Here is a 23,606-nt window from a genome sequence, read left to right on the forward strand (position 1 = left end):
CATTCAGATAACTTTATCGGAATGATCTCAAATTCTGAGAACAAAATGACCACTTTACAGCTGTATATCTATAAAAAAGAAGCTATTTTCCTAGTTTCATAGTTTTATATATTCCGATAACTCTATCGGAATGTTCTCAAATTTTGAAAAAAAATGGTCACTGTACAGTTGTATATCTATAAAAAAGAAGCTATTTTCCTAGTTTCATAGTTTTATATACGCCAATAACTCTATCGGAATGTTCTCAAATTTTGAGAACAAAATGACCGCTGTACCATTGTATATCTATAAAAAAGAGGCTAATTTCATAGTTTTATACATTCCGATAACTCAATCGGGATGTTCTCAAATTTTGAGAACAAAATTACCAATGTACAGTTGTATATCTATAAAAAAGAAGCTATTTTCCTAGTTTCATATTTTTAGACATTTCGATAACTCTATCGGAATGTTCTCATATTTTGAGAGCAAAATGGCACTTCACAAAAGCACTTCACAGTTGTATATTTATAAAAAGAAGCTATTTTCCTAGTTTCATAGTTTTATACATTCCTAAAACTCTATCGGAATGTTCTAGAAATTTTGAGAACAAAATGACCACTTTACAGTTGTATATCTATAAAAAAGAAGCTTTTTTCCTAGTTTTATACATTCCGATAACTTTATTGGAATGTTCTCAAACCTTGAGAACAAAATGACCACTGTGCGGTTGTATATCTATAAAAAATAAGCTCTTTTCCTATTTGCATAGTTTTATACATTTATATAACTCTATCGGGATGTTCTCAAATTTTGAGAACAAAATGACCACTGTACAGTTGTATATCTATAAAAAACGAGCTATTTTCCAAGTTTCGTAGTTTTATAAATTCCAATAACTATATCGGAATGTTCTGAAATTTTGAGAACAAAAGGAACAATGTACAGTTGTATATCTAAAAAAAGAAGCTATTGTTTTTAGTTTCATAGTTTTATATATTCTGATAACTATATCGGAATGTTCTCAAATTTTGAGAGCACAATGACCACTGTACAGTTGTATATCTATAAAAAAGAAGCTATTTTCTTAGTTTCATAGGTTTAGACATTCCGATAACTCTATCGGAATGTTCTCAAGTTTCGAGAACAAAATTACCACTTTACAGTTGTATATCTGTAAAAAAAGAAGCTGTTTTCCTATTTTCATAGTTTTATACATTCCCAAAACTCTATCGGATTGTTCTCAGATTCTGAGAAAAAAATGACCAATTTACAGTTGCATATCTATAAAAAAGAAGCTATTTTCTTAGTTTCATAGGTTTAGACATTCCGATAACTCTAACGGAATGTTCTCAAATTTTTAGAACAAAATGACCACTGTACAGTTGTATATCTATAAAAAAAGCTATTTTCCTAGTTTCATATTTTTATACATTCCGATAACTCTATCGGAGTGTTCTGAAATTTTGAAAACAAAATGACCACTCTACAGTTGTATATCCATAAAAAAAGATGCTATTTTCCTAGTTTCATAGTTTTATACATTCCGATAACTCTATCGAAGTGTTCTCAAAGTTTTAGAACATAATGGTCACTGTACAGCTGTATATCTATAAAAAGGAAGCTATTTTCCTAGTTTCATAGTTTAATCATTCCGATAACTCTATCGGAATGTTCTCAAGTTTCGAGAACAAAATGACCACTTTACAGTTGTATATCTGTAAAAAAAGAAGCTGTTTTCCTATTTTCATAGTTTTATACATTCCCATAACTCTGTCGGATTGTTCTCAAATTCTGAGAAAAAAATGACCAATTTACAGTTGTATATCTATAAAAAAGAGGCTATTTTCCTGGTTTCATAGTTTTATACATTCCGATAACTCTATCGGAATGTTCTCAAATTTTGAGAACAAAATGACCACTCTACAGTTGTATATCTATAAAAAAGAAGCTTTTTTTCCTAGTTTCATAGTCATATACATTCCAATAGCTCTATCGGAATGTTCTCAAATTTTGAGAACCAAATGACCATTGTACAGTTGTATATCTATAATGTAAAAGAAGCTATTTTCCTAGTTTCATAGTTTTATACATTCCGATAACTTTATCGGAATGTTATCAAATTCTGAGAACAAAATGACCACTATTCAGCTGTATATCTATAAAAAAGAAGCTATTTTCCTAGTTTCATAGTTTTATATATTCCAATAATTCTATCGGAATGTTCTCAAATTTTGACAAAAAATGGTCACTGTACAGTTGTATATCTATAAAAAAGAAGCTATTTTCCTAGTTTCATAGTTATATATATTCCAATAACTCTATCGGAATGTCCTCAAATTTTGAAAACAAAATGACCACTCTACAGTTGTATATCTGTAAAAAAGAAGCTATTTTCCTAGTTTCATAGTTTTATATACGCCAATAACTCTATCGGAATGTTCTCAAATTTTGAGAACAAAATGACCGCTGTACCATTGTATATCTATAAAAAAGAAGCTAATTTCATAGTTTCATAGTTTTATACATTCCGATAACTCAATCGGAATGTTCTCAAATTTTGAGAACAAAATTACCAATGTACAGTTGTATATCTATAAAAAAGAAGCTATTTTCCTAGTTTCATATTTTTAGACATTTCGATAACTCTATCGGAATGTTCTCATATTTTGAGAGCAAAATGGCACTTCACAAAAGAACTTCACAGTTGTATATTTATAAAAAGAAGCTATTTTCCTAGTTTCATAGTTTTATACATTCTTAAAACTCTATCGGAATGTTCTAGAAATTTTGAAAACAAAATGACCACTTTACAGTTGTATATCTATAAAAAAGAAGCTTTTTTCCTAGTTTTATACATTCCGATAACTTTATTGGAATGTTCTCAAACCTTGAGAACAAAATGACCACTGTGCAGTTGTATATCTATAAAAAATAAGCTCTTTTCCTATTTGCATAGTTTTATACATTTATATAACTCTATCGGGATGTTCTCAAATTTTGAGAACAAAATGACCACTGTACAGTTGTATATCTATAAAAAACGAGCTATTTTCCAAGTTTCGTAGTTTTATAAATCCCAATAACTATATCGGAATGTTCTCAAATTTTGAGAACAAAAAGAACAATGTACAGTTGTATATCTAAAAAAAGAAGCTATTGTTTTTAGTTTCATAGTTTTATATATTCTGATAACTATATCGGAATGTTCTCAAATTTTGAGAGCACAATGACCTCTGTACAGTTGTATATCTATAAAAAAGAAGCTATTTTCTTAGTTTCATAGGTTTAGACATTCCGATAACTCTAACGGAATGTTCTCAAATTTTTAGAACAAAATGACCACTGTACAGTTGTATATCTATAAAAAAAGCTATTTTCCTAGTTTCATAATTTTATACATTCCGAAAACTCTATCGGAATGTTCTCAATTTTTGAGAACAAAATGACCATTTTACAGTTGTATATCTATAAAAAAGAAGCTATTTTCCTAATTTTATAGTTTTAGACATTCCGATAACTCTACCGGAATGTTCTGAAATTTGGAGAACTAAATGACCACTTTAAAGTTGTATATCTATAAAAAAGAAACTATTTTCCTAGTTTCATAATTTTAGACATTCCGATAACTCTATCGGAATGTTCTCAAATTTTGAGAACAAAATGACAAATGTACAGCAGTATATCTATAAAATAGAAGCTATTTTCCTAGTTTTATAGTTTTATACATTCCGATACCTCTATCGGAATGTGCTCAAATTTTGAGAACAAAATGACCACTTTACAGTTGTATATCTATAAAAAAGAAGCTATTTTCCTAGTTTCATAGTTTTATATATTCCGATAACTCTATCGGAATGTTCTCAAATTTTGAGAACAAAATGGTCACTGTACAGTTGTATAACTATAAAAAAGAAGCTATTTTCCTAGTTTCATAGTTTTATATACTCCAATAACTCTATCGGAATGTTCTCAAATTTTGAGAACAAAATGGTCACTGTAGAGTTTTATATCTATAAAAAAGAAGCTATTTTTCTAGTTTCATAGTTTTATACATTCTGATAACTCACTCGGTATGTTCTCAAATTTTGAGAACAAAATGGTCACTCTACAGATGTATATCTTTAAAAAAGAAGCCATTTTTCTAGTTTCAGGTCTACTAAGGCAGAATTAATAAACTTGAGGGTAGGCTGGGTCTTGCGTAAGGATAATATGTTATTTTTAAAATTACAGGGGCAATAAACCATCGACCCTAGGGGCTTCTTTTTGCTTTTCTTTTCAATAGTCAATAACTAGAAGGAAGGCCAAAAATAAGTACACTACTACAAATGAATAGGCTAATAGAGTAAGTCTATTAACATTAAAATTAATGACCATGAGGTCAGCAAGATAGAGATACCCCGAAGAAGAGCATATAAATATATCATTTTAAACCAAAACCAAGAAAGAGAAGATAATTGTAGGAAGAACTCATATGAATGAAGTTAACTTAATAGCAAACTTCTCGTTAGCTCTGAGCGAAGATACATAAATAAATATTACCAGAATTCCACCCAAAAAGATCAAAATTAGAATTAAGGAAATATACAAGGAAATAATTTTAAGAATAATACAAATTAATAGATTTTGGATGAATAACGAGAGCGTAAAAGCAAGAGCATGATTTATTAGGAGCATAAGTATAGAAATAACAACAATAGATCTTAGCATTTCAGAAGGTAGTTTAATAAAACTATTAACTTTGGAAGTTAAAGATGTTAATAGCTGTTTTGAAGACCGAGAGATTTCTCTAAATCCGGTTACAAGACCGAAATTATTTTTTAATTACTCAGTCTATTATAATAATTTATTTATCACTCTTCTTAGGGCTATTAATCTTCTCGTCAAGAAGCAAGCACCTTCCAGTAACTCTGCTGAGATTAGAATTCCTTATCTTTTTACTCTTCGGATTATTAATATATTCCAACTGCATAAGATAAATCAATGCATTCATTATCCTCAGATTTACAGTTTGTGAAGGAGCATTAGGGTTATCAGTACTAGTATCTTTAGTGCGTTCATCAGGATCAGATCAATTACAGTTTTAAATGAATAAGTGGTTCCCTACCTTATGTCTAATATACTTAATATTAACTTATAAATTAATATTCGAACTCCACTCAGAATGGGGGAGCATCCTTTTGACTTTAACGTCAGGAATTTTCTTTTTAAAAGTTATTAAATGGAAGCCAAGCTGGCCATTAAGCTATAGAATTATTCTTTTAAGTTTGTTTGTTCTTTTATGGCTCACTTTCACTAATAGGTCATTTATTTTATTTTACGTTTTCTTTGAGTGCTCTTTAATTCCTACAATCATCTTATTTCTCGGGTGAGGTTATCAGCCAGAGCGGCTTACTGCTTCTTATTATTTCTTGTTTTATACTCTATTGTCCTCTTTACCTCTTCTTTTTATTATCATTGCTCATACAAGTCTGTATTCATCCTCTTTCTTGGGATTCTGGGGAAATTTTACAGACAAGATAATCTTTTATTCACCCATTCTTCCATTTTTAGTGAGACTTCCAGTTTACTTTGCACATATTTGGCTACCCAAGGCTCATGTAGAAGCCCCAGTCACAGGATCCATAATATTAACTGCCATCCTCCTAAAAATAAGGGGCTATGGCCTCTACTTGATGCAAGGACTAAACATTTATAGAGAGACTTTAATAATAGGGGTCTGTTTAGTAGGCAGAAACTTCAGCTGCTTGATTTGCTTGCGGCAATCCGATTTTAAGTCGTTAATTGCTTACTCTACCGTAGCTCATATATCGTTTGTCATTTTGGGTATACTCATTTCCTGGTATTAAAGGTTTATTCATTGATTATATTACTGATTAAAATTAAAGAAGTTATTAAAAGTTATTGTACTAAACAAAAGTATATTTATTTAAGGTTAATCCAATAATACAAAGAGTTAAACATTTATACAGTAAAGAACGTAAATTGATTTATTATTGGCTAAATAACATTAACTATATTTACACAGGAAAACTCAACTCCTAGAAAGTTATAGGAAAAATTTAACAATGGGTTAAAGTATTTCAGAATTTATAAGGTAATTGAATATCATGTTCGCATATTATTTCCTATTTATAAAGCTAAATATAATGATGTCTATAAAGTTGATACGCCGATTGAATTTAAAAACCTAATAGAATAATAGTTATATAAAATACTACGTATTCTGGTTTATAATGTCAATGCTAGTGATTAATTTATGAAAGAGGTCACTCATTGATTTTGTGTTTGTATTTTCTTACTCATTAGATTAAAAAGAATAAATTATATGTAAATTTTTCAAATAAATATTATCATTATTTTTAATTGTTTTAATTTGTATTTATAAAAAATAAATTTATTAATGTAATTTAATCAAAATAAAGAAATTATTTTCTAATAACAATAAAGAATTCGAAGAAATAGGAAATTTTTTATTTGTTTTATTTTGTTAGTTAATTGTAAATTTATATTGTTAATATAAATTTATATTGTTTTCTTTAATTCTTTCCTCCTCTATAATATTGATTTGTCATTCTTACTGTGAAAAAAAATGTTCTGATTCTATAAACAAAAGAATTTTTTAATACCATTGCAATGTAAAGAAAAAATTTTACTCAATTCCCTTTGAAATGATTTCGAGTATACCATTTTCAGGCAATATTATTAATGGAATCTAACCAGTAACTTCTACATATTCTTGTATAGCAATATTTACTCGTTATAATGGGTTTTCATAGAAAATAAAAAAAAAAAATTTAGAAAGAATAAAATTGTTTTGTTTAATCTCAAGTAAATCATTTTGTCAACTTATCTAATGACATAATTATCCTCTTATTAAAGTACATGTTGTAACTTTATTTTATTACATTTCTTAGTTCTCTTATCGATACTTTAACCAGTTCTCTTATAAATTTAAAATGCTTTCCTTGATTATTAAAGTCTTTTCTTCCTGGTTGAGTTTCTGGTATTATACCATTGTACTTAAAAAATATTTATAAAATTATTTAATTGATAATTAAACCAATAATCGAAAAATAAAGTTAAAACAATGAATTTAACATTATCAGTCTTTAAAGTAATAAATAACGGATATAACCACGATTTTCAGCAATACCATTAAAATTTGTTCCTCAACATTCGCTCAATTGAATCATCATCTCTTTTTAAACACAATGAATTTACTAATACATTGATTCTTGATAAAAAGCACTGTTACTTTGACTCATTAACATTCCTAAACCAATAAAACTAAGTTATTGCTATCATGTAATATTACTTCTAATAATCCAAAAATCTATTAAAATTAGTGTTGGTTTGTTAGTTACAGATTTTCCAACTTAAAGATATTAAATAAAAAAAAACAGGTTTTTTAACTGGAAGTAAGGAGCAACATAAAAACTTAAAACGCACAGAAATTACTTCGTATATGAAAGAGGCTGCTACCTCATCAACGCCCCGTTCTTTACGCTAAAGTTTGACTCTTTTTCTCAATTCTTCTTTTTAAAACAGTAAAAAATTTTAGCGTAAAGAGCGGGGCGTGAATGAGGTAGCAGCCTCTTTCATATACGAAGTAATTTCTGTGCGTTTTAAGTTTTAATGTCGCTCCTTACTTCCAGTTAAAAAAACCTGTTTTTTTTTATTTAATTTCTGAACGTTTTTGAATCAATGCATGTTTTGATTATGGCTCTCCGCAGAGGAATAATCAAAACGAAATTGGCATATTTTTTTTTTTTTTTGCTAAATAGCTTTCTCGTAATTTTGATCGAATGATTTAGAGAAAAAAAGAGCGGGGGACGAAGCCTAGTTGCCCTCCGATTTTTTGGTTAATTAAAAAAGCAACTAGAACTTTTAATTTTTTACGAATATTTTTATTGGTAAAAGATTTACGTAACTTATAAATTAGCTTACGTAAAGAACTTTTGTATTCTCATGTTTTTATTACATATAAGGGGATTCGCCCCATCGTCAGTACCTCGCTCTTTACACTAAAGCTTAAATTTTATCCCAATTCATTAAGAATGACCCCTGAATCACAAAAGCCGTAGAATAAATAGTTGAAATTACTAAAAATACTTTAGCGTAAAGAGCGAGTTATTAGAAGGAGGTGAGCCCCTCATATGGGTAATAATTTCTGTTTGTTTTAAGTTTTATTGCTGTTCCTTACTTCCAGCTGAAAAAGCTTTTTCACATTTATTTTTTAATTGTTTTTTTTTTAATAATGATAGTAAATCCTGCTCTCCCTTCATGGAAATTTTCTTCTCCCATGACAAATTCTCGATGGAAAGTTCCCCCAGCATATACCTCTCTTCTCAACCCCTCCCCCAACCAAAAAAATCCTCCTGAAAACGCCTGTATACTTCCCAATAACCAGTACTATATGTAAGCACAGGTCAAAGTTTATAACTTGTTGCCCCTCCCACGGGGACTGTGGGGGAGTAATTCGTCCCCAAAGACATAGTTATAAGATTTTTCGACTACACTGAATAAAATGGCTATCTCAGAATTTTGATCCGTTGACTTTGGGAAAATAATTAGCGTGGGAGGGGGCCTAGGTGCCCTCCAATTTTTTGGTCCTTAAAAAGGGCACTAGAACTTTTCATTTCCGTTAGAATGAGCCCTCTTGCAACACTCTAGGACAACTGGGTCGATACGATCACCCCTGGGAAAAAAAAAGAAAAAAAACAAAAAAACAAATAAACACGCATCCGTGATCTGCCTTGTGGCAAGAAATGCAAAATTCCACATTTTTGTAGATAGGAGCTCGAAACTTCTACAGTAGGGTTCTCTGATACGCTGAATCTGATGGTGTGATTTTCGTTAAAATTCCATGACTTTTAGGGGGTGTTTCCCCCTATTTTCTAAAATGACGCAAATTTTCTCAGGCTCGTAACTTTTGATGGGTAAGAATAAACTTGATGAAACTTATATATTTAAAACCAGCATTAAAATGCAATTCTTTTGATGTAGCTATTGGTATCAAAATTCCATTTTTTAGAGTTTTGGTTACTATTGAGCCGGGTCGCTCCTTACTACAGTTCGTTACCACGAACTGTTTGATAAAAGAATAAAAATCTGAATAACAACTTCCACTCCTTTTACTTTTGAGATACTCACTTTTCGTCATCTGGTGGAGCTCCACAACTATCTATAGATTTGTCCAGCTCACCTCTTCCTTCTTTTGAGTGTAAACTGGCAGAGTCAGACGACTGTACTATCCTATGGACAGGGAAAAACATGCAAACGTGCTCATCTGAACAAAATAAACAGAAAACTCGGATAAAAGAAACAAAGAAGGGTGGTGAAAATAACATGACATAAATAGCATTCAACTGCAGGTTCAAAAGGTCATAAATCCTAATATTATCAAAACCATCTTAAGGAGCAGAGAAAAATAATACCTATTTGCGAAGGATTTCATTTCTGAGCCTCTAATTTTTTTTTCTCCTCGGCATTCAAATTCATCTACTTAAATAGTTTTATGCGGCTCATCAGAAGCTATGAGCCTGAAAAAATTTGTCTATTCTCAAAAATGGAAGACAACAGATGCGGGTTTATTTTTTTTTTTTATTATATTTTTTTCCAGAGGTGATCAAATCGGACTGATGGTCCAAGGAGATCGGGAAAGGGTTCATTCAAAAGGAAATTAGAATTTCTAGTGTTTTTTTAAGCGATCAAACAGATCGGATGGAAAGTACCCCACCCCTCACCTCCCATGCCTTTCTCCACCAAAGACATGCATTCATAATTCGAAGACAGTCATTTGAATCAAAATAGTTGAAAGCTCAAATAACAATTAATTGAAAGGTCCAATGCAATTTCCTCGTTATTTACATATGGTATTTGTTATTAGGAAATATACGAAAATTTACTGAGGGGAATTTTCCGTGGGGAATTTCGAGAGGAGGAAAGTTTCAAGCAGAAATTTTCAAGGAAGAATTTGACATTTCAGGGAGTGACTTAGAGCATGAAGTTGGAAGTTTCAGAGAATGTTAAGGAGGATAACGATTAACCAAAAGGTTGTTTTATCACGCTACTACTGCCACTACTATTACGGCTATGACAACTGCTACTGAAGCTGAGAGTATGAAGATGAAACTTTAAGGGAATATTTAGGGGGATAATGAACTAAATCAATACACAATCTGTGCTTGCAGGTTGCTAAAAGTCTTAAGGATTATTAAGGGTTGAATTAACCAAACGCACTATGTGCACACTACTCTCACTACTACTACTTGTACTACTGCTAATACTGCTACCACAACTATCACTATAACCACTACTATTACTAAGACTACTACTAGTAGTACTACTGAAGCTAAGGGTATTACAGTGAACCTTTATGAGAATGCTTAGGAGGATGTCAAACTAAATCGAAACGTACTATGTCGATTCAAATTATTAAAAGGAGATTAACAGCTATATCCCTGAAACAGCTTGGAGTATTAGGTTGAAACTTTCGGAGCATATTGAGGGGAATGTTGAACGAACCAAAAGGTGCACTACCATTTGAAGTACTGCTGAACCTAAGGGTATTACGGTGCAAGTTTCAGTGAATGTTGAGGAGAATGTGGCTAAACTAAATGGAAACGCAGTATGTCGATTCAGGTTATTAAAAGGTCGTAACAGCTATATCCCAAGGAAAACTTAAGAGTATAAGGTTGAAACTTTCAGAGTATACTGAGAGGTGTATGGAATGAATTAAAATACACTATACACTACTGCTGCTACCTTTAATGCTTAAATACTTTTTAATACTTTTAATACTTGGGCTAATGGTGTTAAGTAGACATTTTAGGGAATGCTTAGGAGGCTCTTGAGCTTAAGACTTGAGCCTAGACAGCTTGGTCTAGTTTGACTCTTTCTCTCAATTCTTCTTTTTAAAACAGTAAAAAATTTTAGCATAAAGAGCGGGGCGTTGATGAGGTAGCAGCCTCTTTCATATACGAAGTAATTTCTCTGCGTTTTAAGTTTTAATGTCGCTCCTTACTTCCAGTTAAAAAAACTTATTTTTTTTTTTATTTAATTTCTGAACGTTTTTGAATCAATGCATGTTTTGATTTTGGCTCTCCGCAGAGGAATAATCAAAACGAAATTTGCATATTTTTTTATTTTTTTTTGCTAAATAGCTTTCTCGTAATTTTGATCGAATGATTTAGAGAAAAAAAGAGCGGGGGACGAAGCCTAGTTGCCCTCCGATTTTTTGGTTAATTAAAAAAGCAACTAGAACTTTTAATTTTTTACGAATATTTTTATTGGTAAAAGATTTACGTAACTTATAAATTAGCTTACGTAAAGAACTTTTGTATTCTCATGTTTTTATTACATATATGAGGGGATTCGCCCCATCGTCAGTACCTCGCTCTTTACACTAAAGCTTAAATTTTATCCCAATTCATTAAGAATGACCCCTGAATCACAAAAGCCGTAGAATAAATAGTTGAAATTACTAAAAATACTTTAGCGTAAAGAGCGAGGTATTAGAAGGAGGTGAGCCCCTCATATGGGTAATAATTTCTGTTTGTTTTAAGTTTTATTGCTGTTCCTTACTTCCAGCTGAAAAAGCTTTTTCACATTTATTTTTTAATTTTTTTTTTTAAATAATGCTAGTAAATCCTGCTCTCCCTTCACGGAAATTTTCTTCTCCCATGACAAATTCTCGATGGAAAGTTCCCCCAGCATATCCCTCTCTTCTCAACCTCTCCCCCCAACCAAAAAAATCCTCCTGAAAACGCCTGTATACTTCCCAATAACCATTACTATATGTAAGCACAGGTCAAATTTTGTAACTTGTTGCCCCTCCCACGGGGACTGTGGGGGAGTAATTCGTCCCCAAAGACATAGTTATAAGGTTTTTCGACTACACTGAATAAAATGGCTATCTCAGAATTTTGATCCGTTGACTTTGGGAAAATAATTAGCGTGGGAGGGGGCCTAGGTGCCCTCCAATTTTTTTGGTCACTTAAAAAGGGCACTAAAACTTTTCATTTCCGTTAGAATGAGCCCTCTTGCAACACTCTAGGACAACTGGGTCGATGCGATCACCCCTGGGAAAAAAAAAACAAAAAAACAAATAAACACGCATCCGTGATCTGCCTTGTGGCAAAAAATGTAAAATTCCACATTTTTGTAGATAGGAGCTCGGAACTTCTACAGTAGGGTTCTCTGATACGCTAAATCTGATGGTGTGATTTTCGTTAAGATTCCGTGACTTTTAGGGGGTATTTCCCCCTATTTTCTAAAATAACGCAAATTTTCTCAGGCTCGTAACTTTTGATGGGTAAGACTAAACTTGATGAAACTTATACATTTAAAACCAGCATTAAAATGCGATTCTTTTGATGTAGCTATTGGTATCAAAATTCCATTTTTTAGAGTTTTGGTTACTATTGAGCCGGGTCGCTCCTTACTACAGTTCGTTACCACGAACTGTTTGATACCAATCGTGAATGCTATTAATCCTCTTGCCCTTGTGCAATAGTTCATTCCAATAAAATAGTAAAACAATACATCACCATCTTCATAGCATATCATATCAATGCAAAAATACAGCCTTTATTCTTATACCTTAAACTAAATCATAACAAAATGTTATTAAATTAATATTTCTAAGTCATTATTTCCATAATAGACAGAATCAACATTTAATGTTGCACAGTATCTTTCAATCAGGTATTATTATCCAAAGACTTAATATATCTTAATTCTTACATTCATTAATAAACACAATGCAATTAAATCATTCTCTTTAACTCTTCCCTAGTCATCGTCTAAATAATTTTCTAAGCAAAATAACTTTCTCATTGCGTACGGCTAAATTAATCATGTCTAAATAAACAAGAGAGTCTAGCTTATCGATAGCATCATTGAATTCGTTGGATTTTCGGTACTTTACCCGTAAGCAATTTAGTCAAATAAATATCTCATTCATATTTTTACCACTAAAAGTTAAACACAAAATTAATAAAGCAACAAAAACCAATTCGCACTTGAGAACGCCATCAGTATCAAAATTAGGAAGAAATTCCTTATCTTTGCTATAATACCGTCTAATAAACTGTGAGGGAATATAATGATCCTCCTTTTTAAGGACCAACATCAGATGATAGGAACTCTTCTGACAGATTATAAGGGTCCTCTGAATTATAAGAATAGCACTTTCCAATCAAACTAACACAATGAATTTGTTCAGACCAGCTACTTCCTAAATTGTTTTAACTCTCTGTAAGCCGAATCATTTAATCTAATGGCATTAAATATTGCATTCAACAATAACGTGTTTCTATGCTATTGCATTTGTTTAGAGTCTTTAAAAAGTTAAAGTCTGGTTTTTTAATCTTTAAAAACCGCTTTAAATTCAATGACTTAAAGAAATTATTATCTTACATTTTCTTTAAATATTCAACTAATTTATTTTTAGTTATATAGAATATAATAAATAATTCTTTCATAAAGTTATCAAATCTTTAGTATTATTCTTACACTATAGCCATGAAAGAATCATATTTCTCTTTTAAATATTCATTGATTGCTTTTAATGAGTTCTTTGATTGATTTTTTATTAAATTCATTAAAGATACATAATTCTGATTAAGTAAGATTTTTTATCTTCAAAGCTTTCTTTGTTCTACTTAATGACTATATTGATTGTTTATTGTCATGTCTGGCCAGTTCGGCTTAAGAACTTTCATTAAATAAAAAAAAACAAGTTTTTTCAACTGAAAGTAAGGAGTGACATCAAAACTTAAAACGCACAGAAATTACTTCGTATATGAAAGAGGCTGCTTCCTCATAAACGCCCCGCTCTTTACGCTAAAGTTTTTTACTGTTTTAGAAAGAAGAATTGAGAGAAAGAGTCAAACTTTAGCGTAAAGAGCGGGGCGTTTATGAGGAAGCAGCCTCTTTCATATACGAAGTAATTTCTGTGCGTTTTAAGTTTTGATGTCACTCCTTACTTTCAGTTGAAAAAACGTGTTTTTTTTATTTAATTTCTGAACGCTTTTGAATCAATGCATGTTTTGATTTTGGCTCTCCGCAGAGGAATAATCAAAAGGAAATTTGCATATTTTTTTTTTTTGGCTCAATGGCTTTCTCATAACTTTGATCGAATGATTTTGAGAAAAAAAGAGCGGGGGACGAAGCCTAGTTGCCCCCCGATTTTTTGGTTAATTAAAAAGGCAACTAAAACTTTTAATTTTTTACGAATATTTTTATTGGTAAAAGATTTACGTAACTTATAAATTAGCTTACGTAAAGAACTTTTGTATTCTCATGTTTTTATTACATATATGAGGGGATTCGCCCCATCATCAGTACCTCGCTCTTTACACTAAAGCTTAAATTTTATCCCAATTCATTAAGAATGACCCCCTGAATCACAAAAGCCGTAGAATAAGTAGTTGAAATTACCGGAAATACTTTAGCGTAAAGAGCGAGGTATTAGAAGGAGGTGAGCCCCTCATATGGGTAATAATTTCTGTTTGTTTTAAGTTTTATTGCTGTTCCTTACTTCCAGCTGAAAAAGCTTTTTCACTTTTATTTTTTAATTGTTTTTTTTTAAATAATGCTAGTAAATCCTGCTCTCCCTTCATGGAAATTTTCTTCTCCCATTACAAATTCTCGAAGGAAAGTTCCCCCAGCATATCCCCCTCTTCTCAACCCCTCCCCCAAACCAAAAAAATCCTCCTGAAAACGCCTGTATACTTCCCAATAACCATTACTATATGTAAGCACAGGTCAAAGTTTGTAACTTGTTGCCCCTCCCACGGGGACTGTGGGGGAGTAAGTCGTCCCCAAAGACATAGTTATAAGGTTTCTCGACTACGCTGAATAAAATGGCTATCTCAGAATTTTGATCCGTTGACTTTGGGAAAATAATTAGCGTGGGAGGGGGCCTAGGTGCCCTCCAATTTTTTTGGTCACTTAAAAAGGACACTAGAACTTTTCATTTCCGTTAGAATGAGCCCTCTTGCAACATTCTAGGACAACTGGGTCGATACGATCACCCCTGGAAAAAAAAAAAAAAAAAAAAAAACAAATAAACACGCATCCGTGATCTGCCTTCTGGCAAAAAATGCAAAATTCCACATTTTTGTAGATAGGAGCTCGACACTTCTACAGTAGGGTTCTCTGATACGCTGAATCTGATGGTGTGATTTTCGTTAAGATTCTATGACTTTTAGGGGGCGTTTCCCCCCTATTTTCTAAAATAACGCAAATTTTCTCAGGCTCGTAACTTTTGATGGGTAAGACTTAACTTGATGAAACTTATATATTTAAAACTAGCATTAAAATGCGATTCTTTTGATGTAGCTATTGGTATCAAAATTCCATTTTTTAGAGTTTTGGTTACTATTGAGCCGGGTCGCTCCTTACTACAGTTCGTTACCACGAACTGTTTGATTCGTCATGCTTACGGGCAGCAATTAGCCGCTTCTGTCAATTATTATTTGTCTTTGGTTAAAAAACATGCAAATTTGTTAAATCAGCAAATTTTCTTAAAAAATTGCAAGAAGGAATCAGTGATTCCTAAATCTTTTAGAATCAATACCCATTTTGGTAAGAAAATGAATCAAAATTAAAAAACAAATTAAGCCTCATGGCTTTAAATCACATGATTTCCGAGCAAAAACAAAGACGTTTTAAGTTGTCCAAAGACTTAAATTTCGTCGAAAATTTTTTGAGGAATAGCCTTTCATTTGACATTTTTCTGAGGATTAAGGAAATGGCCGTTAGATCTTTCCACCATGATTTCCATTTGTCAAAGGTTCGTTTGGTCGACAAGTTCAATAGCCTTTTGTTTGAAAAGTTCCAGAATTCGGATACTTTTTATCCTCGTTTTTGTCTGGGTCCTGCCACTAAGAATTTGTCGTCTAAAACTCTTAGTAGTCAACAAGAGGCAGTTTTGTCGAAGGGTTTTAGATTCTGTTTTCCAACCCCAATTTCTTATTCAAAAATAATTTCTAAGGTAGAGTCAGGAATTATGGCTTCTATTGATAAAGTCGAAGCTCCTCAAGAACTTAGAGCTGAAATCGTAAGGAAACTTAAGACTTTTAACATGAAAAAAATTGATAATGATATAACAAAAAATGACATTAAAATACTTTCTGATTTGAAAAAGTATAAGACCCTTACTATCACTAGGGCAGATAAAGGCAATACTATTGTAATTATGGACACCGATGATTATGATCTTAAAATGAATAGAATCATTTCGGATACCACTTTTTACAAGAAATTGCATTTCGATCCTACGGATAAATATGTAAAATCGATTAGAAAGGAATTGGAGTCCCTGAAAAATAATTTACACATTATCCCACAATTTTATAATAAATTTTATCCAAGAGGTTGTTCCGCACCAAAGATCTATGGTCTACCCAAAATTCTTAAGACGGGAGTCCCCCTCCGTCCCATTGTATCAACTTTTTCATCACCAGTGGCAAAATTAGGAAGGTGGTTGTCGGTGACATTGCGTCCACACTTAGGAACACAAAAATCATATATACAAAATTCCACGGATCTTACTAGTAAGTTAAAAAATTTCACACTGGAGGAGAATTCAATTCTCTGTAGTTTTGATGTAGTGTCCATGTATTCAAATTGTAACGTGAAAAAGTGCGAGGATATATTAAGGATTAAATTACAAAACCACGTTGATTTGATACAAGATGTGACCAAAGCGAGTTTGGAGATTGAAGTCATTATGAAATTGGTTATTCTTGCAAATGAGCATTCTCTTTATTTTGGTTTTAGAGGTGAATTTTATAAACAGGTGATTGGTTTGGCTACGGAGGCATCTCTCTCCCCTTTGTTGGCAAATCTCTTCATGGAATCTATTGAAACCTCCGCCATACACAGTTTTAGGCTCTCTCCTTGTTTCTGGGGCAGATTCATGGATGATGCGGTCTGCATTTGGAAACACGGTTTAGAGTCTTTAGACCTTTTCCATAAACATTTAAATAGTTTTGACAAAAACGTAAAATTTACAGTGGAGCTTGAAGAAAGTGATAAACCACCTTTTCTGGATATCTTATTGATCAAAAGTGAGTTCCATTTACTTTTTTCAGTTTATAGAAAGCCTACCCACAGTGATAGGTATTTGAACTTTCACTCTTGCCACCCTATCTCAGTGAAACGAGGGGTTGTGATTGCACTGGTGGATAGAGCTTTCAGAATTTGTTCCCGGGAGTTTTTGATTCTGAATTGTTATATTTGAGGGATGTTTTATTTTGTAATAGCTACCCGATTAAATTCATTGATAAAATAATAAAAAATAGACGCATTAAACACAACAATAGGGTTATTGGGGTTTCACAGTACACAGAATTAAACTTACCGAAACGTTTCATTTCTTTACCTTATGTACCTACTTTGGGGGAGATACTTAAAAGAATTTTGGGTAAACATAACATTGATACTTGTTACCAATCAGTGAGACCATTAGGTAGTTTTCTTAATTCTGGGAAGGATTTAACCCGGAGAGATTTAGTTAGTGGGGTATATAAAATTCCTTGTTCCTGTGGAAAGTTTTATATTGGTAGAACTCACCAACAATTTACTGAAAGATTTATTGAGCATCGCAACTCAATAGAAAAAACTCTACAACTAAGAAAGCCTCCCGAAAGTTTTGTTTCGGCTTTAGCTGAACACACATTCTTTTATCCTGAACATTTTATACAATTTGATGAGGCTACAGCTATTTCTAATGATAAAGGTTTTTCTCAGTGGGCGAGGGAGGCTATAGAAATCAAAAAACATATATTTGCTAATATTTCAATAAATAGAGACACAGGGAATTTAAATATTGACCCAATTTATGATATTCTTTTAAAAAATGAACCAATAGTCGACGGGGGACTTAAAATTTTACACAATCACCAGGGGACAAGATTACCCACTAGACCAAAAAGAGTTGCTTCAATGTTAGCTTACAAGAGGATTATTTCGCAACAGAATAATTAACTAAGTTTCAATTTTCATAAATTTTTCCTCAGTTGCTCTTTGATTCTCATTGAAGTAACTCGCATAGCTGCTTTTCCCTACGTGGATAAGTAGCGACAATTGTATTTATTATATTTGGTGGTGGTTTTTATTGGTTTTTAGATTAGTTTTCTTTTAATTTTCTATCTTGTGCTGAAGACGCCTTGTTTTATACAGGCGAAATATCCGCGTTGTTTTAGTCTTTTAATTCTACTGGCCGTCGTCTCGTTTGAAGTTTTCTTTTTGTAGAGTTTTATCTCTCTTGATTGTTTACTTTAAGTGATTTAATAGATTGGGGGCAACTAGCCCCCCTCCCAACCCCTTTTTTCGTCAAAGTCGACCGACGAAAATTTTTAAAAATTTGAGACAGCCATTTTCATAGCTTTGGGGATGAAATGACCCCTAAAGTCCCCGGGGACACGTCTGTAAGCTATGAAGTTAGCCCATTGTTTAGGTATAGCATTTTAGCATTTGTATTTGGGAAGTATTAGGACACTTTTTTTGGGGGGGGGGTAATTTTCTGCTATGGAGTTTTCCACGGAGAGAATCCATGGGGAGGGAAGTTTCAGGGAGTGAACTTTGATGAGGAAATTTTATACTGGGTGAATTTTCCAGAATTCCTTTACGAAACTATTTTTATATGTCTTAACCTTTCTTTGCCGATTCAATTTTAAATGTGAGATATTAACGAGAATCGTCCAGGGGAAATTTTCACCGAATTGAAATTGTTTAGAATATTTTTCCGTAGGAAGGGGGGATTTTCCACAAGAGAAATTCTCCATAGGGGAGTTTTCCAAGGGATAAATTTTCCATGCGAAACTTTCTAGGGGAGCACCTTTCTACTAGGGGGCTGGGAGGGGGACTATTTCCGAGAAAAATTTTCCAAAGAGGAGGCTCCAGCACGGTTTTAAAGACAATCAAATTAAAGTCTTTTTCAAATGAAAGAGCGCCAAGAAATATTTTTAACCTTGAATCGTCCGCAAAAATTTTCATGGAGGAATTTCCCGTAGGGGTAGGGAATTTTCCATGAAAGCAGAGCCAGATTTCGCGGCATTATTTCAAAACGATCAGAAACTTAAAAAAAAGCTTTTTTCAACTAGAAGTAAGGAGCAACATCAAAAGTTAAAGCGAACAGAAATTATTACGTATATGAAAGGAGCTGCCCCTTCCTAAAGACCTCGCGCTTTAGAGAAAAGTTTCACTTTATGTCCCAGTTCTTTAAGAACGACTCCTGAAACACAAAGGCGGTTTAATTAGAATAATAGTTTTTTTTTAATTATATAAAAAAACTGTAGCGTAGAGAGCAAGGTCTTGAGGAGGGGGCAATCCCTTTCATATACGTTGTTATTTTTGTTCGTTTTAAGTTTTGATGTTGCTTCTTATTTACAGTTTAACAAAACTTGTTTATTTATTTAATCTGATTGAGGGTCAGAATGAGGCTAGTTCTTCATCAAGTGACGCCAAATTAGACACAATGCATGGCGGATATATCTTTTTGTCAGTATTAGAAGCTAGATTGCAGGGACAAAATACCTGATTCTTTTGTTTCCAGCTGCATTGGCTGTACTTGTTGAGAAATATACTTTCACTTTATTATCTTCGGAATTTCGTTCAATCAGCTAAAGAGTACATAGTTACACTTTTTTATTTTAATTTTTTCGATAAGAAAAAGGTGACTTCATTTAAAGGATCATAGACACAAAAAGGAAATTTTTCCTTGAACATACTTTAGATTCCCTCCTTAGAAATGTACCTCTTTTTAGATCTATAAAGTACGAGAAGACAACAATCTTTTTCCTTTTTAGGTTGAACTTGTTAGCTTAACCAACTTTATTACTTCACCTCCAAACCTTTCAAATTAATTATTTGCAAACGAGATGATGACATTGTGATAAAAAAAAAAAATTAAACTTAAATTAAGATTAAAAACATCAAAACAGTAGGTCCCATGAAATAAAATATAGCGACAAACATAGTCATAGACCAGACGCAATTTACGGATGACCACATACAAGACATATAACAATGTTTAATTTTAGACACTGAACAAATGTTAGGTCCAGGGTATGGGCTTTGTCAAATCAACAGTTTGAAAGCATAAATGAACTTAATAAAAAGTTTGAAAAAAACGAGAACAGACTGATTTAACAAAATTTATTGAAAAAGAATATTAAAATTTTGCAAACTGGTTAACGAAATCTTTGAATCCTTCATATGCCATGAACAACGAAACCACTTGGGGAGGGCACAAACTATCCGGCCAATCTTCAAGTATATCTGCGACAATTGACAAAGCAAAAGCTTTGTAGTTGAATTCCAGATGTGGATGAGAGTATGACAAACCATTTACTCTGTCAAAAAACATCCAGAATTTTTGATGTAAAAAAATCTGTGTTTCAGCCGAATAACTATGTATTAAAATACGTCGTTGCAGTAAATTGTCTAATAATCCACTCAAAGATTCACTTTCATAATCACTTAACATTTTGATCAGAACGTTATTAAATCTGAAAGAAAAAAACAAACAAAATGAAAATCTTCAATTCCCAAACTCAAAATCATTTTTTATTTCATCCTCGTCAAAGAATGAATTTCTTATTACCTCACGTTAATGATCGAGTCAATTATTATGCAAATCATTTTGGTTACAAAAAACGTTTGGCTGCCACTATCCACACAAATCTCTCAGATCTCTTTGAAGAGAAGCTTGAGTCAAGGGACAAGTTCTGTGTATATTTGTACTTTCTGTGTCAATAGCGTTCAACACTGGTGTTCATCCACATGTCTTTTAATCATTATATTAGCTAGAGACCAACACCTCTTTTCTTTTAAAATTCTTAATTCTCATGTAGGTTTGAAATCAGATGGTCAGATTTTTGGGAATATACCTGTTTGTCGTGGAGTTGGACAGAGAGAGGTGCTCTCTCAAGATATTTCCAGTGCTTGTTTATCTATTGTTCTTTCGAAGATACCCTCTACCTGTTTTAATGAGTTTTCGGACGTGTCTTGCCTTGGATACACTGACGAGTTGCTACTTATTAGTGGGTCTGAAGTTTGTTTAGCAAAGAGTGTTACAAAAGTATGTTCCTCTCTTAAAAACTTGGTTTATCCCTAAATAATGTTAGATGTCAATATTTATCTACATAGTGGTTATGATAGTCGTAAAATCGAATTTTGTGATAATGCTAAACTATTTGTGTCTTAACTTTACCCTTTATTTCGAGAAAATGATCTGGATCCAATCCACATTTACTGGTTCTAGTACTGTTGCTTTCTTCTTTATTCGCCACGTCCATACCGGAATAGAAAAACAATCGGTCCATTTAGTACTTCTGATATTATGTGTACGCTGCACCTTCACCAACATCCAATTATGTTTGATGCGTGCTTAAGGCTGGACTCTCGTCACCACCTCAGCCGGTTGCTTATTGCTGTTTGATGTTATTTTGTCTAATTATTTGTTCGTTATTTATTAGAGTTTTTCCCATATGCTGTTCCACTATATATATAAATATTATATATATATATATATATATATATATATATATATATATATATATATATATATATATATATATATATATATATATATTATAGGCAGACATATTCTTTTTGCACTCGAATGGTACCAAACATATTGGCTCTTTTTATGGTAAGCGATACTTGCCGGCCAGGTATACTTTTTGAAATGTAATAGGCCCAAGCAAACTGGTTTACCCTTATCAGACTTGCGCAAGAGTTTGGGTCCCCAAGTTTCCCTCCAGGGCCCAATGTCACCTTTAGGGCCCCAAATGCCCCCATCCAAATGTTTATTCGTTTTACTTAAACAATTTAAATATTTCATGTCTTAAGATGATCTATTATCTTTGGTGAACATGGTTTTTTGATCCCCATGTTCCCTTCCAGGGCCCCAAGTCCCCCTCTAGGATCCCCAATGCCCTCTAAACCTTTTCTGATCTGAAAATTTTTAAAAATATTTTTCATTTCTTAAAATTACATGTAATCCTTGGTGAAAATGGTTTTTGGATTTTTTTTTGTTGTGGTTACTCCCGTGGTGCTCTGTGGTTGGTCATTGACAGTCCTTAGTTTATTGTATGTTTTCGATCAATATTAATTGTGTACTGGAAGAAAAACACTTAAATCATATAAAAAGTGAAGATGAAATATTTCAAGATGGTGTGTGTACACGATAGTGTTTTGTAGCATTAAATGCCGAGAAAGATATATATTTGAACTACTAACAAGTACTATTGGTGATACTATTGGGAACGTATGCGTGCATTGTCATGACAGTGAGCTATTAAATTTCTCATGAGTACCGAAAAAAATACAGATCTTAAATTTATGGATATGCGAGAGTGAGATCTCCAGAGATGATACCACTCAAAGAAAAGCAAAAATACAAATAATAGTTGATGACGAGGAGCAGCTTCGTGCTAGTGCTTGTGGTAACACGTTACCCGTTGATGAACCCTACCGCAATCTTTTGGGTATTAGCATTCAATGGAAGGTAAAAAGAAGAAAAGCGTATTCTTATACCAATATCATAAGCCATATCTTGTTGACATGCCGGAACTGTTACCTATGTAAAAATAATGTGGCAATAGGAAGTGAAATCGTAGGCAAAATGAGAAGCACATTGGTAAATAATATCACCAAGGAAATTAAAGACAATTCAACAAAAAAAAACATCGGCGAACGTTAACAGTATCATTGGTACTTTACCGATACCATTATCATTATTATTATGCGATACCATTATCATTATCAGATACCATTATTGAACAGAATAATAGCAATGATGAAATGTGTGATGAGCTTGTGGGTGAAACAATCTTAAAAGTCGTGTATGACCCCGACATTAAACACTATTTTCTGGAACGAATTCGAAACGTTCAAATTTTTGATGGTGATAGTAATATCATGTAGTATTGTTCGTTCCATTATTTTATGAAGAATATTTTTTGTAATTGAATTACTTTTTTATGTTTCAATTACTTTAGGAAATCTTAAAGATCCTTTTTGAAATGTAATAGGCCCAAGCAAACTGGTTTACCCTCATCGGACTTGCGCAAGAGTTTGGGTCCCCTATTTTCCCTCCAGGGCCCAATGTCACCTTTAGGACCCGCAATACCCCCTTCAAATGTTTATTCTTTGCTTTATTTAATTTTTTTTAAATTTCATGTCTTAAGATGACATGTTATCTTTAGTGAACATGCTTTTTGGATCCCCATGTTCCCTTCCAGGGCCCCAAGTCCCTCTCCAGGACCCCCAATGCCCTCTAAACCTTTTCTGAACTTAAAATTTTTTCAACTTTTTTCATTTCTTAAATTACATGTTTAGCCTCGGAACTCGGAACGATTTTTTGAAAGTTAATAAGTGCAAGAGTCATTGTTTTCTTTGCCAAGATTATTTCATCCCACGGACTTCTGTCAAGAGCAAATTGTATAATAAAAATTTTGCATGCAAGTTCCGTGGTAATGTTAATTGTAAAACAACTAATGTAATTTACCTATTAGAATGTAATAAATGCTGCCTACAATATGTGGGGGAAACAACTAATAAATATATATAAAAGATTTTCTGGACATAAAACAATAGTTAAT

The 23,606-nt window shown here is 32.5% G+C and overlaps 1 pseudogene; it reads right to left on the reverse strand.

Annotated features, from left to right (window-relative positions):
* Positions 1-23,606, reverse strand: part of LOC136032950 (oxygen-dependent coproporphyrinogen-III oxidase-like) — a 169,475-nt pseudogene that overhangs the window by 111,178 nt on the left and 34,691 nt on the right.

This window comes from Artemia franciscana, chromosome 1 (assembly GCF_032884065.1).
Source record: "Artemia franciscana chromosome 1, ASM3288406v1, whole genome shotgun sequence".
Lineage (NCBI taxonomy): Eukaryota > Metazoa > Arthropoda > Branchiopoda > Anostraca > Artemiidae > Artemia > Artemia franciscana.